General features: G+C 44.2%; 1 protein-coding gene across 2 annotated transcripts in view; it reads left to right on the forward strand.

The window, feature by feature from the left end:
* cdh11 (cadherin 11, type 2, OB-cadherin (osteoblast)) overlaps positions 1 to 12,780 on the forward strand; it is a 78,780-nt gene that overhangs the window by 33,140 nt on the left and 32,860 nt on the right. For both annotated transcript variants that reach the window (XM_035173491.2, XM_035173492.2), the window contains exon 2: positions 3,184 to 3,231. The gene's annotated coding sequence lies outside the window, so the exon portion shown is untranslated. The remainder of the gene's footprint in view (positions 1 to 3,183; positions 3,232 to 12,780) is intronic.

The following is a 12,780-nucleotide window of genomic DNA, read 5'->3' on the forward strand; positions in this document are numbered from 1 at the left end:
AGATAGACGACTGTAATCAGAATAATTATTCTGGTCTCGATCCAGCTTCTGGCCTTTTAGTTAATGACGGAGACAAAACCGACGGGCAGATTTCAAGCTCTGTATTTACATGAGATGTGCAAATGACGTGCACCAGAAATCCAATAAAATCCAAATAACAAAAATATATATATTCTTATTTGAGTCTGTCAGTATCCTCACATGACCTTGTTCCACGCAGCTACAGGCGATACCACTTCATACCTGCTTTGTTTCTGTTGTCGAGCGGCGTCTCACACAACAACATATCACAACACAACACAAACATCCAATTTCTTGCGTCATAAAATAAAAGCTGAACACTAAGTGCAGCTGTTTTGCCCTCTGGATGTTAGAGAGGCCTGCGGTGCATTTCAATGTATAGATTCATACATGTTGACACAGTCCGATGCACTTAACACATCCATTAGGGAAGCACAGCACAGACCATGTACTTTATGTGTATTATAGCCCAAAACAACCATTTGTACACTCAGAAGTATGTTGGATATACGGTCATACGTCATAAAATATTCTAAATACTTCCTCTCGATCATTTATTGCGGAAAAAACATTCGATTTTAGATGTGTGGGTTTTTTCCCGTGGTCGCCGAGAGGAAAATCACACCTCGGATATGAATGTAAATCATCAGGAATAAATCAATACAAAGCATTCTGGCGTCTGGAGGCCATTTGTGCACGCGGCGAAACATGCATGCGACCCACTTATTGGCTGTGGCCGACCAATCGATAGGCCTTTATCCATGCATCGCACATTTCACACGAGGAGCAATTCAGACGGCGCTTTATAGTATTGACAGTATTGTCTCGGGGTCCCTCGCAATACCACAACACGGTGAAATCCATTTTCTCTCACATAACAAGCTGTCATTTTCTGCTTGGAATGAGCTCAGTCGTTCCTGCATACAAAGCAGGCGGGTTTAGCCGCAGAGTGATAACAACAATAGCACAACGGCGTCGGGTAAAATTCCACAGCGTCATCGCTAAAATCACAGAATAATGATTAGTGCGGGCTTCGTTTTTAAGGGAAAATCTGTTACGGCCGACGTAAAGTTTGGTTACGATTCAGGACGTGTTGCCTCAGATAGGAGCGGGAGTTCCCTGCAGACCAATCAGTCCTGCAGCATGATGAGGATGATGATGGTGATGATGATGATGATGGTGATGGTAATTATACTGGAGGGAGATTACCACTACTGATTATTAAATGATGTCTCATAACGATTTTGCTGATGATGAAGGCGGGTTGTGATCATTTCGGTCGTGCTCGTGTCGACGCTCTCGTGTGATTCCACTGCTGCCGTCATTAGTTTGAAATCTATTCTTCTGAATTACATGTATTAAGAAGGAGATGAAGGGAACATGAAGGCATTGTTGGATTTTCCAAGATGTTTATTTATTTCACAAACTCATAGACAGTCAGTGTCCCTAGATGAGCCTGATCCATGAAGTGTGTCCCCCTGGGTCACTGGTTCCTTTATCTGGTTGTAATGGTTTCTTCCCTGACCCATAATCCAGCCTTCAGGTACAATTTAATTAAAAATATGTGTAAAACATAATCATTTCTTTCTGGTTGACACAGTTAATGTTTCTCTCTGAAACTACAACTACACAAAATAAAAGGATCTGGATACAGGAAATGTGGCCCAGAAGATAAAGGGAGCTTTTTTAGCCTTTTGATATTAACGTGATAAAAAAATCTCCCTCGCTGTGTTTCTGCTCCGACTCTTCACTCGTGTGTCATCACACCGACATAATTACTACAACACGTTCCTTCAGAAAGTCCCATGTTGCCACGGACTGGTTTCTCACACCGTGAAGTCTCAACCTGCTTCACTCTCTCACCCGGGAGCTGCTCCTGCCACACGAGCCCCCACCACCGGCTCCCAGCCTCTCCACCGGGACAGGCCAGGGTTAAGTAGCTCGCTCAAGGGCTTTTCACCGGTGGTTACCGACGGAGGCCAGAGCACGTTCCTGTTCATGTTCCTGCCCCGATGACACCTCAGGTGACGTGGGAGTGCAATGGAAACACAAAGACGTCGGCGTCTATTATACGTTTTTCTTAATATCCTTCACGACCGTTTCTAATCTTTCGACCGTCGTACCTCTGGGCTCTGACCCACACTTTGCCGTTAGCGCCCAGGCTTTCATCCAGTGGAGTGTTGGCGTCTCCACAGCAGTGATCAGGGGATGGAGCCACAGTGTTGAGCCCATGATCCCATCAAAAATTAGAAAATGACCACTTGAACTTGGGCCGTTGTCCCATTGGCTGACATGGACATGGAGCCTCGACTGCTGTGAGCCAACATGGCCGATCAAGATGTTTCGGCTTCACCATTGGGTCAAATCCATTTTGTCCATCTTTATATATATGACTAGAATTGTTTGGAATCAACTTTCAAAGCATTGTTCATGTTTTAAGAGTAAACCTGAAGACATGAGATGCAGAACTCTGGGTTTGACTCCTCTCTGACATTTTTAAAGACAAGCTACAGCTAATCAAAAAGACTTTAAATGTCTGAACCATAAACTATACACCCAGGAAGCAGCTTGGGGAATTTAAAACAACACATGAATTTAATATCTTTTATTCTCATTCCGGTCATGCAGGTGTTTTGACGCGAGCGAGTGAAATGCAATAAATTTGATACGACAGTAAGGTGCAATATGAGCCGAGTGGAAAATATCACATCCCCACAGGATCTCTGCTGGAGTGTTTGGATTTTGTTTGACTCGCTGGTTCATTATCCGAATGTAAAAAAAGGGGAATTTGTGCTTCATGTGTGTTTGAAGGTTACAAGAGTTATTTTGTTTGTGAAGTTTCTCGTGTTGAAATCTGCACCGGAGACTATTTTGAGTATTTTTGATATATGCTCCTTCTCAAAAAAAAAAGCTTATTTTACATCTACAAGTCAAATGTCACACGTTTGTTTCCTGTTTAGTTTCTTTCTTATGAATATTCTGACAAACCAGCTCCAGTCGCCCCCTGCATAATAATGTGTCACAACACTGTGCGATACGCTGTGCATTTAATTAACACTCATCTAATTGCATAATACATCACACGAAGCTTTTCCTCTGCAATAAATGGTCGTTGTTACACGTGATTAATGTGAATCCCTCCGTTCTTCTCTCTCTTCTCAGGCAGATCTGTGTCACTGTGCAGAGAAGAACACCAGGGATGAGCTAAAGGTGCGTTCTGCCACTTTTTATCCCATTCTCTCTGTGTGTGTGTTTGTGTGTCTGTGTGTGTGTGACCTCACCGGGGCTGTTAAGCATTGTGTTGGCTCCCTCTCGTTCACAGACACATGGAGGAAGTGTGAGTGACGGCTGAGAGCAAACTGCTTCATCCGTCTTTCATTCTTTCTTCTATTCTTTTATTCTAATATGTCTTTGTGTCGGTTTTCTTTCTTAAAATCATTTCCCTGTTTTTCGCTCCGTCTCCCTCACTAATCACCTCTGTCCTTCATGTTCAACAGGAAGTGATTGTGAATTGTTTTCGCTTGTATTTGCCTGGAGCGGTTTGTTAAAGACGACTTGTAAAGATGCATATTTAATATGATCTCATGCCTGAAAATGTGGATTACAAAGCTTTCGCCCTCTGGGCACGTGTTCCCAAAGTCACCGTATCGTGAACCTCACATCTCCCGTGCGAGGCAATTTTTTTTTCTTTCTCTCCTTTTCGCCTGGAAAAAAGTTGAATAGATTAGAGGCAGATCTAATCGATCCTGAGTGTGCTTATCAGGGGCTGGCAGGCTGACGAGCCGATTTCAGAACAGCATCGTCTAATCCTTCAACTGCAGCCTGGAAAACTGGAAAGAGACAAACAGGTAGAGAGACTCACAGACAGTAGGTCAGACAGGAAAAAACAATCAGGAGAGGTTTTGATTAAACTGGAGTGTGTGTGTGTGTGTGTGTGTGACACTGAGATTAAAACAGAAACATGATTTGATAGGACTCTAATATCAATAATTTGAATAATCCACTTTACCAAAAGCCAGGACCGACACACGACTCGCAAATCTGTGCACGCAAACACACAGGTCTTGATTTTGCATTTCTAAATCGATGCTCTAAATGACCTTCCTCCCGTAATCATCATGAACATCTTCTGTAATTTATGACGCAGAAGCTTTTCCCTAAAGTCTAGTTTCTGTTCCTCTCATACTTCGACCCCCTCATCCCGTCCTCGTCCAAGTCACCGAGGCTCTAACACTCAGCGTCTCACGTCTCCAAGACCTTGACGTGTGTTGTTGTCATGACATAATCACCGTCTTAAAGTTTTTAATATGTCATTATGTCTTTTACCAGGGTTACGTGATTGCATTGGTTTTCCCCGGTGACTTTGTCCAGTGGGTTTAACTCGTATCTGATTTGAGATCCTGTCCAACTTGGTCCCTACACTGGTTATTTACTGGAAACGGATCATGTGATGAGTGGCTCGTGATGGTTTAAGTGGTGATCCGTCCTGGGATGTGACCAAACCATCAAAGTCGGCTCTTGTGGAAACACTCCGGGGATGATAATGGCTTCATTTATGGATATTGAACTCAGACAAAGAACCAGTAATTGGAGGCTTAAAATTTGACCTTTGAAAAAGTCATATCAGTCAGACGTGGATGAAGACCTGAGCTCTTCCTCCACCTTGTTCCTGCGGCGGGTCGCTCGCCGCGGCCGCCGGTGAAACGTGTCTCCATCGACACCTATTGATTCAGCTCGGTAACTTATTACGATTCCTGCTTTCAAAGGGTTTAGCGACACTGTGTTGCTGATTGGATGTTTAACCTTTTGACCCCCAAACTGGGATCAGAGCACATATCCCATAATAGGGGGCATTTATCCAGATGACCTCCGCTGTCACCGTGACAACTCGGAGGCGCCAGGCGACAAAGGAAATTATGTGCGTGTGTGTGTGTGTGTGTGTGTGTGTGTGTGTGTGTGAGCTTTGAAGAAAAAAGACAAGAAATAAAAGCGCTTATCTGGATCCGTCTCAAGTCCCATCACCTCTCTCTCTCTCTCTCTCTCTGTCTCTCTCTCTCTCTCTCTCTCTCTTCTCTCTCTCTCTCTCTCTTCTCTCTCCCCCTCTCTCAGATTAGTGCCTTCTCCTTTAGAACAATTGTCGCTGAAGGAAAAGCAACAGATTTATTGTCCTGGGCGTGTGAGTGTGGCTGTGCGTGCGTGCACGTGGCGGCCCGTGGGCGACCTTTCCCCGGTTATTTCAGTCTATAACACAAACAGAGACAGCAGGACGACATTAGGACCAGCACCCGTTCAACTCCCTCAGCTTGTTGGGCTTTTTCATGATGTGGGGGGGGAGATAGTTTTCTACAATTAGGCTCTATCCCGGTTCACAGGCCGGCTCCGGGCTCGGTGGGATTAATCTTTCCTGGCGGCACAACTGCAAAACGTTCGCTGCCCAATTCTCAGGACGCCAGCATCAGGTGCAGCGGGACACAGTTAACTTTTACACGAGCTGCGGCTGCTGATATATATATTTATATATATATATATATAAATGTACGTCTTGGCTTTGTCTACATGCAGATCGTGTATATACAAAAACATTTTCTTGGCTTGTGTGCAGATTTTTCATGCATTAACCACAGAGAATGCGATGCTCACAGCGGCATCATTGCAGATTAAGTGGAGCCGCGGTGTAACGATTCCAAAATGAGATATTGAAGTGAGAATTCCCCCGAAACGGCAGCTCGCCTCTGCCAAAAGGTTTTCACCAAAACACGTCAACAAGCCAACTGAAAAACCCTGTTTTCTGATCTGCTAATGAGCTCATCTATTGTGCATCAGACACTTGGGCCTCAAAAACCAGGTCGTGGCGGCTCCTCTCTGCATAACTTAAGTGTCCGCAGACACAGGGAGAACATGCAAACGACACACAAACCGGGGATTCAAACCAACATCCCTCTTGCTGTGAGGCCACTGTGCTAATTTAAGAATGAGAAAAAACCCTAATGTTCAATGTGCAAAGGGATTTAGCTGCAATGGCAGATGATTGGATCGATCAGCACAAAAGGGCAAGAAGATAGAAATCATGTGTCTTTGAAAAAACTAATAGAAGCCTTTGTGTCAATGAAAGACTCAAAGGACTTCAAGGAAAACAGTTAAAGTTCAATCCCTGTTTCATGTCACACTGAAGGAAGCAGAGATGTTCCGATATCAGAAGTTCCTCCGATACGTCCGACATTGTCGAGAACCCAAATCCATGTTCTGATCCGATGCCACATCTTTAAAGTATATCTGTGTACTTTGAAGAAGTGCAGCGTCAGCCAGAGTTTAACTGGCAATATAAGTAAAACAGCGTCATGTGAGCAAGGCTCCAGTTTCAAGCTATTGAAGGGAAGTAATTGTATTTTGTCAAACTTGATGATAAAGGATATTTTATTTGCAATCATCACTTCCATACATGGTTAATAGTTTATAGCTTTTAAAATATGTAATATGAGGAGTTATTTTGACGTGATCGGTATTCAGAAATCGGAGAATGTGCAAAGTGCAGGTATCTGAATCGGGGGACAAGTAAGATGCAGCAGTGAAAACAATAAGTACAAAATGCAAAGTGCAGCAGTTTCCGGTGCAGTGTCAACACACGAAGTCGGTGGAGGGAGCGACACGGTCTTTCTCCCAAAGTGAGAAGTCGACCGGAGAAATGTTGTAAAAAACTCGTTAACTATCGGCCTCGTATATCTCTGCAGATGTGACAGTGATGTGTGTCTGGGAGGACAGATAAGGAGCAGGAGTCCGGGGAGGGGAGGGGGGGGAGATTCTCTTTCCAGGGATTTACACAAATACACACAGAGGGAGTTTTAGTGCCCTCTACCAGTATTGATTACCCGGCAGTCTGACAGATTCACAGCTAGATATAGAAAAGCACACATCAATAAAATACTCTGGAAAACCTGGGGAGCGTTTTAAAAGACGCTGCCCTTTCCCACCCACACAAACACAAACACACAACACACAAACACACAAACACACAACAGCTACCACGTGATTCAATTATCCCAGAGATCTGAGCGGCAGCTGAAAATAAAACTTTACTCTGACCAGCTGATCTGTGTGTGATGGTTTTCACTCCGCTTCCATCATCTGACGCAGGTTTGTTGTAACTGCTCGTGCGTCTGTACTTGTACCGGAGAGGTCGGAGTTGACTGTGAGGCCGTTGAACAACGACTAAAAGTCTAATTTTAAACCCGGAGACGGATTTAGCTGTTGGAGATGATGGAAGACGGATGGATGAGAACGACAAGAAGCAGCAGATCCAGTGTCTTTGAGACATCAATCCTTTCGTGGATGAAAAACGTTTTTTCCCGCTGCCGTCTTTTCCTCCAGGATCATTCCGGGGTAACGGGAGCATGTCACCAAAAAAAAAAAGAGAAAATTCTGTCTGGCCTCCTGCTTCAGATTTGTCTTTTGTATTGTCTGCAGTGTAATAGGTTAAGCTTATATTACTCTAACACTCAGCCATTCGGAATAAGAGCTTCAGCTTAATGCCCGGAAATTTGCGTGAGGTAGCGAATCCCAGAAGTTCTGCAGACAGACTCTTTCAGCTTTGGATCACTTTTAACAGAAAATCCAAAGTGAGGGTTTTGTTATATTTCTATTATGTCTCTGGTTGGCACGGTAACGGTGACAGCGATGAGTTGATGCACTTACAAAACGTGACTTTGCACCTTCAGAGATTGATAATTCAAATCTCTAAAATGCAGCTGAACAATTTGAAACCAAAAATTGTCTGCAGGAGTCTTGAAAGAAAGAAGAGAAAGGCAGAGTGGTTATTCTAACTTTCTCTAGATGGCTAGAGTTTCATGTTTCTTGGATCCTGTGAACAAAGGAGTTAAGATAACATTTGACAAATAGCGTGACCCTGTGAAATCTGCAGCACGATTCTGTATCCGTAAAAAATCGGTTCTACATGTTTGCTTATGCAACAGAGCCACAGGTGACACTTTAATCCTCTGAGCGTTGGGAACAATGAGCAGAGGAAGCAGGTAACAAATGTTTAATTTAAAAGCTGAAGGGATCGACTGTCAGGAGAAAATGGAATTTCAGGAGGAATTTAGGGGGAAATTACTTTTTTGCGTCGGGCTAAAACGGATTTCGAGATATGAAGTTATCCTCCAATCTGAGATTACAGGCTCGGCTTGATCAACCTATATCTCCACAAAGCCACCTGCGCTGGGTTTTCAGAAAAAAAAAACAATAGTTGCTGACCCGAATGCAACCCATTGTTCTATTGCTTTTTAAACTGAGACACACCACCGACAGGCGGAGAGACAGATACATCGATTTTTCAGATTTTCTAAGATCAGAAGAGACTTTTTCCTCGTCCCGGCACATCGGCCTTTAGATGCTCTGCTCTGCGTTGACCTCCATCTGCACCGTTTTGTCTTGTTCATCTTCCTTCCCCCGACTGTTATCTTCTGCATTTCTCTCCTCCGCTTTGTTTCCGCTCTGGACCTCTGTCAATACTTTGTTCTGCACGCACCGATCAAAAGTCAATATCCCATAAGCATCGCGCCAGAGCTCAGAGGCCTGCTGAGCCCAAAAAAAAGACACAGAAAAGATGAGAGGGGAAAGAAAGAGCAGATAAATATGTTTGCGGTGAGATTACCATGCATCATAAACCCATAAACCCTGCAAGGAATCAGAGGGATGGAGGAGAGGGGATTCATCAGGAGAGGGACGTCGAAGGGAGGGAGCAGAAATGCAAATATAGATAATGGTTAACAGCAGGACGAGAGGAGGACGAGAGGAGAACGAGAGGAAAGAGAAGATGGAGAGTGGGGGGGGGAGCAGAGAGAATGTCAGAAGGCAGAGATACTGAAATACAGAGAGATAGAGAGGAAAAGAAATGTAAGCCCCTGAGGATTAACTCTCTCATTTCTCTCTGGGGAAGAATGGAAAAAAGAGGATTTCCACCTCATATCCTCTCAGCCTCCCTTTGATATCTCTCTCTCTCTCTCTCTCTCTCTCTGTCTCATATTCTAATATCTTTAGTCTCCATTCATCACGTCTGGAGCAGACACGCTGAACTCACCAAAGCATGAACACACATGGCTTCAACCTCGCCGGACACAAATCCCCCTCTCTCCTCTCTCCCTCCCCGACCGCTTCGCAAATATTCGTCGTCTCGTGATTTCACTTGTTTGTTGCGGCTGTAAAAATTCTTTCTCTCTACCTGCCTCTTTGGTCTGCGGCGGTCTGGCAGCTGTGCATCTGTTGCACGGGGCCAATAACGCGCCACAGAGCCTCTCATTGTTGCGGTCGGTTTAACGAGCTCTGCTAATAGGACGAACGAGCGTCATGCTGATCGGCTAATGGTACGTTCACTGGCCCTCTGCAGCGTGGTGATTTACAGGTTTTTACAGGGGCTGATTGAATGAGTAATGCGAGGTCAAATAAGTCACGACACACAGACACAGACACACACACACACACACACAAAGTTTACAAGGATATTAATTGTTTTAAAGGAGACGTGTTAAGCTGCTGCAGTTTGAGTTTCAGAGTGTGTCTCCTGCACAGACACACTAAAGCTCCTCTAAAGTCTTGGCGGTCGACTGGTCGATATTTCCTGGCGGTTGATCCCAGAGACGAGTTTAAAACCAAGTGTTTCAGACAGAGGCTGAACAGAGGAGCTGCAGCACTGGACATGTGTGAGGAAAGTGATCTGAACATTAGTGACATGGAAGCATTTTCATGTTATAACACAAATTAAAACTTTAAACCTGAACATTAGCAGTACTATAACATCTAGTTTCTATAGGCAGCCCTTTTTCTATCACACCACCCAAACACCGTCGGAACACAGCTGTTGCCCAGAATGCAGACTGGAGGAGCCGGGGATCGAACCACCGACATTCAGGTTCCACCCGCACTAACCTCTGAGCCACAGCTGCCCCCTTTAAAAGGCAGTAAAAAACGATGAACTCAGAGAAAAGCAATGCAAACTATGTCAACAGACATTTTGAGGTTTTTTCTCATCCTCTCCTCTGCTACTCAAACTTCCAACGTGGACTTTCTGTGACTTTTAAAAGTTGAGTTTCAATCGACTGTGAAAATGCAGCATTGAACGAATCCTGTGTAATGTATTGATTTATGTGCGAGTCGATGATGTTGGAATCGTCTCGTCTAGGAAATGTTTCCGACATGTGTGAGGATCACGGTAGCTGTCACAGAGCAAAGTTGGCTTCTTACGCCGCGCTGCAGAAATGGGATAGAAAATAAACTGTTTCACAGCTGCAGTGTGAAACAGGTTTTAAAGTGAATCTCAAGCCACAAGCTGCAGCATCTCCGGTTACTCCCCGCACCTCCTGCTACGCTCTCCCCCCTGTTCCCCACATCTTCCCTTCACTCCAGTTCTCCTTTGCAGATACTCTCTCTCTCCGCTCGTCTCTCTCTCTCCTTCTTCTCCCTTTTTGATTTGGTTTTTCTACGTGAAACTCGAGCTGCAGCTCTGCATGTTGATGCCGTCCTGCAGGTAGAATTAATATTCTTGCGTACGGCTGCTTTCACTGCCGGAAAACGGGCGCTCCAGCTGTTATTCTGGTCGACCTCCTGCCCTGAATGAGTAAAATCCTCTGCCTGTCATTGTAATCAGCCTTCAAATGCTGTTTCCTCAATTCTCCTGCAGAAGCACCGGACACAAAGCAACTGCCCCGACGCAGAGAGAGAGTCACAGTTCTCACCGTGTCCGTCTCACGTGTGACGGCACAAATAAAACTCAGCCACAATGCACTGACGGCGACCTCACAGACTTCAGTGCAGACGTATAAATCCTTCTTTACGTTTGTATAGACTCATTTCTCTTGTTGTTATCCGACCTCTCGCTCCCTCGCTCCCTCCCTTCGCTTCTTTGTGGTCGTCTGTCCCCCGCTTCCCCGCTTTTTAAGAATCCAAAGTATTTTATTTTTCCCTTTGCCTCAAATCAATTCCAGACGCCACTGTTTCCTGCCCCCAACTCACTCGTTCTCCACCTCCCTTAGGGGCCATAGACCGAAACCCCTCACACACACACACATGCACACACACATGCACGCCAACACACACACACATACAAATGGAGTGAGAAAGACGGCGTGTGTGTGAGGAATGGAAGGTCTCGGGTTGTGCTGGCTTTTCCATAGCATAAATTCCTCAAACTTTCCTCAATATCCCATTTCTATTCCAGGAATTGTGTGTTGTTGTGTGTGTGTGTGTCATTGTGCGTCTATTTTTATGATTGAGCACAATCTTTCCCCGATGACTTTTCCCCTCTTTTCTCCGTGGGTTTGTCTTGGCACGCCTCCTCTAACACACATCTGTCTTTTTATCTCCAGATTAAAAGGTGCGGTGACAGTGTCATGAATCTCTTGTGATAAAGTGTGTGTTGCGTGTGTGTTGCGTGTGTGTGTGTGTGTGCGTGTGTGTCTGTGAACTCTTAAACTCTGCACATGTCCTCAATGAGCGGGTTTCAGAAGCATTTCATTCGTTAAACAGTTGATCGGGAGCATTTTGGGAAAACAATGAAACAATAAACAGTCTCACGGCCTTGATCCATTTTCTAAAAGCGAGATTTAAAAAAAGTCCAAATTAAAAAGAGAAGGAGAAGGAAAAACAAAAATATAACCTGTGATTTTTCCATTTTCATTGTCCTCCCTGTCGTTCTAATGCTGTAATGTAATTGCTGTGATGGAAAAAGAGAAAAGAGGAGGAAAGAGGTAGAACTAATAGAAAAACTATTTAAACAAAAGAAAGGACAGAGCGAGACAGAGAGGAATAACACAAGTGTTGTTAATCAAGGGTTTCGACCTCCAAAACCACATTCACAAGGTTTCTCTTTAAGTCAATTTGAACATCTCGCCTCTTGTACTTTTCTTTATTTTCACACTTTTAATTGAAAGCATTGGTTCTTTGTTTTTGTCGATTAGTCACAATTAACCGCGAGTCGGTCTTCTCCAGCGAAAGGGCCCGATAGTTTCAAAGTTAAACCCAGTGAAAAGAGGACATTCCCGGGCAAACCAACAGCCAATAAACAGCAGTAATCAGGATAATTGGAGCTGCATTGTTTTGGCCCCAGGCTTAACGGCGGCGCCCCCGTTGTTTTACCGTCTATCTCTGCGGCTCATTTGGGAGAAAACGGCAGAGCAGATTGGTTCGCTCGTCAGTTGTCTTCAGCCGAGAGGATTTAACCATTTGAATGCAAAAGCCAACATCCCCCATTACTGGCATTGTTTATGTTTTCATTATGTTTCACTGAAAACCTATTTTTTTTTAGCTTTTTGCACAGTTGTTTACATTTCAGCAAATACTTCAATAGAGGAGACGTTAAATTTATGGTATTTTGGATTCATGGAAGTTTCCAAAAAAACGTTAATTTCCCTATTTAAGTTCTGGATAAATGATGAAAAACAAAGTAACGACCTCAGAGACAGTAAAAGTGAAGGAACTTAAACAGTCCACAGTGACATAAACCCGCAGTTAACTGGTCTCACGATCTATTAAAAGTCACAACTCATGTTCGCCGAACGACTTCACGAAGCCATCGCCGCCTCATTAGCGGAATAGAAAAAAAGTTTCCTGATTGCACACAATTCACTGCATATTATTTCCATATAAATTGGTGCAATTCTCTATAATTAAGAATGCTAATGAACGTGAGCAAATCAAAAATGTTCTCAAAATACTCATCCGCATGCAGTTCAGGGCACTTTACTGCACGTACACAGAATAATTCAGCTCGGC

This window comes from Hippoglossus stenolepis, chromosome 12 (assembly GCF_022539355.2).
Source record: "Hippoglossus stenolepis isolate QCI-W04-F060 chromosome 12, HSTE1.2, whole genome shotgun sequence".
Taxonomy (NCBI): Eukaryota; Metazoa; Chordata; class Actinopteri; order Pleuronectiformes; family Pleuronectidae; genus Hippoglossus; species Hippoglossus stenolepis.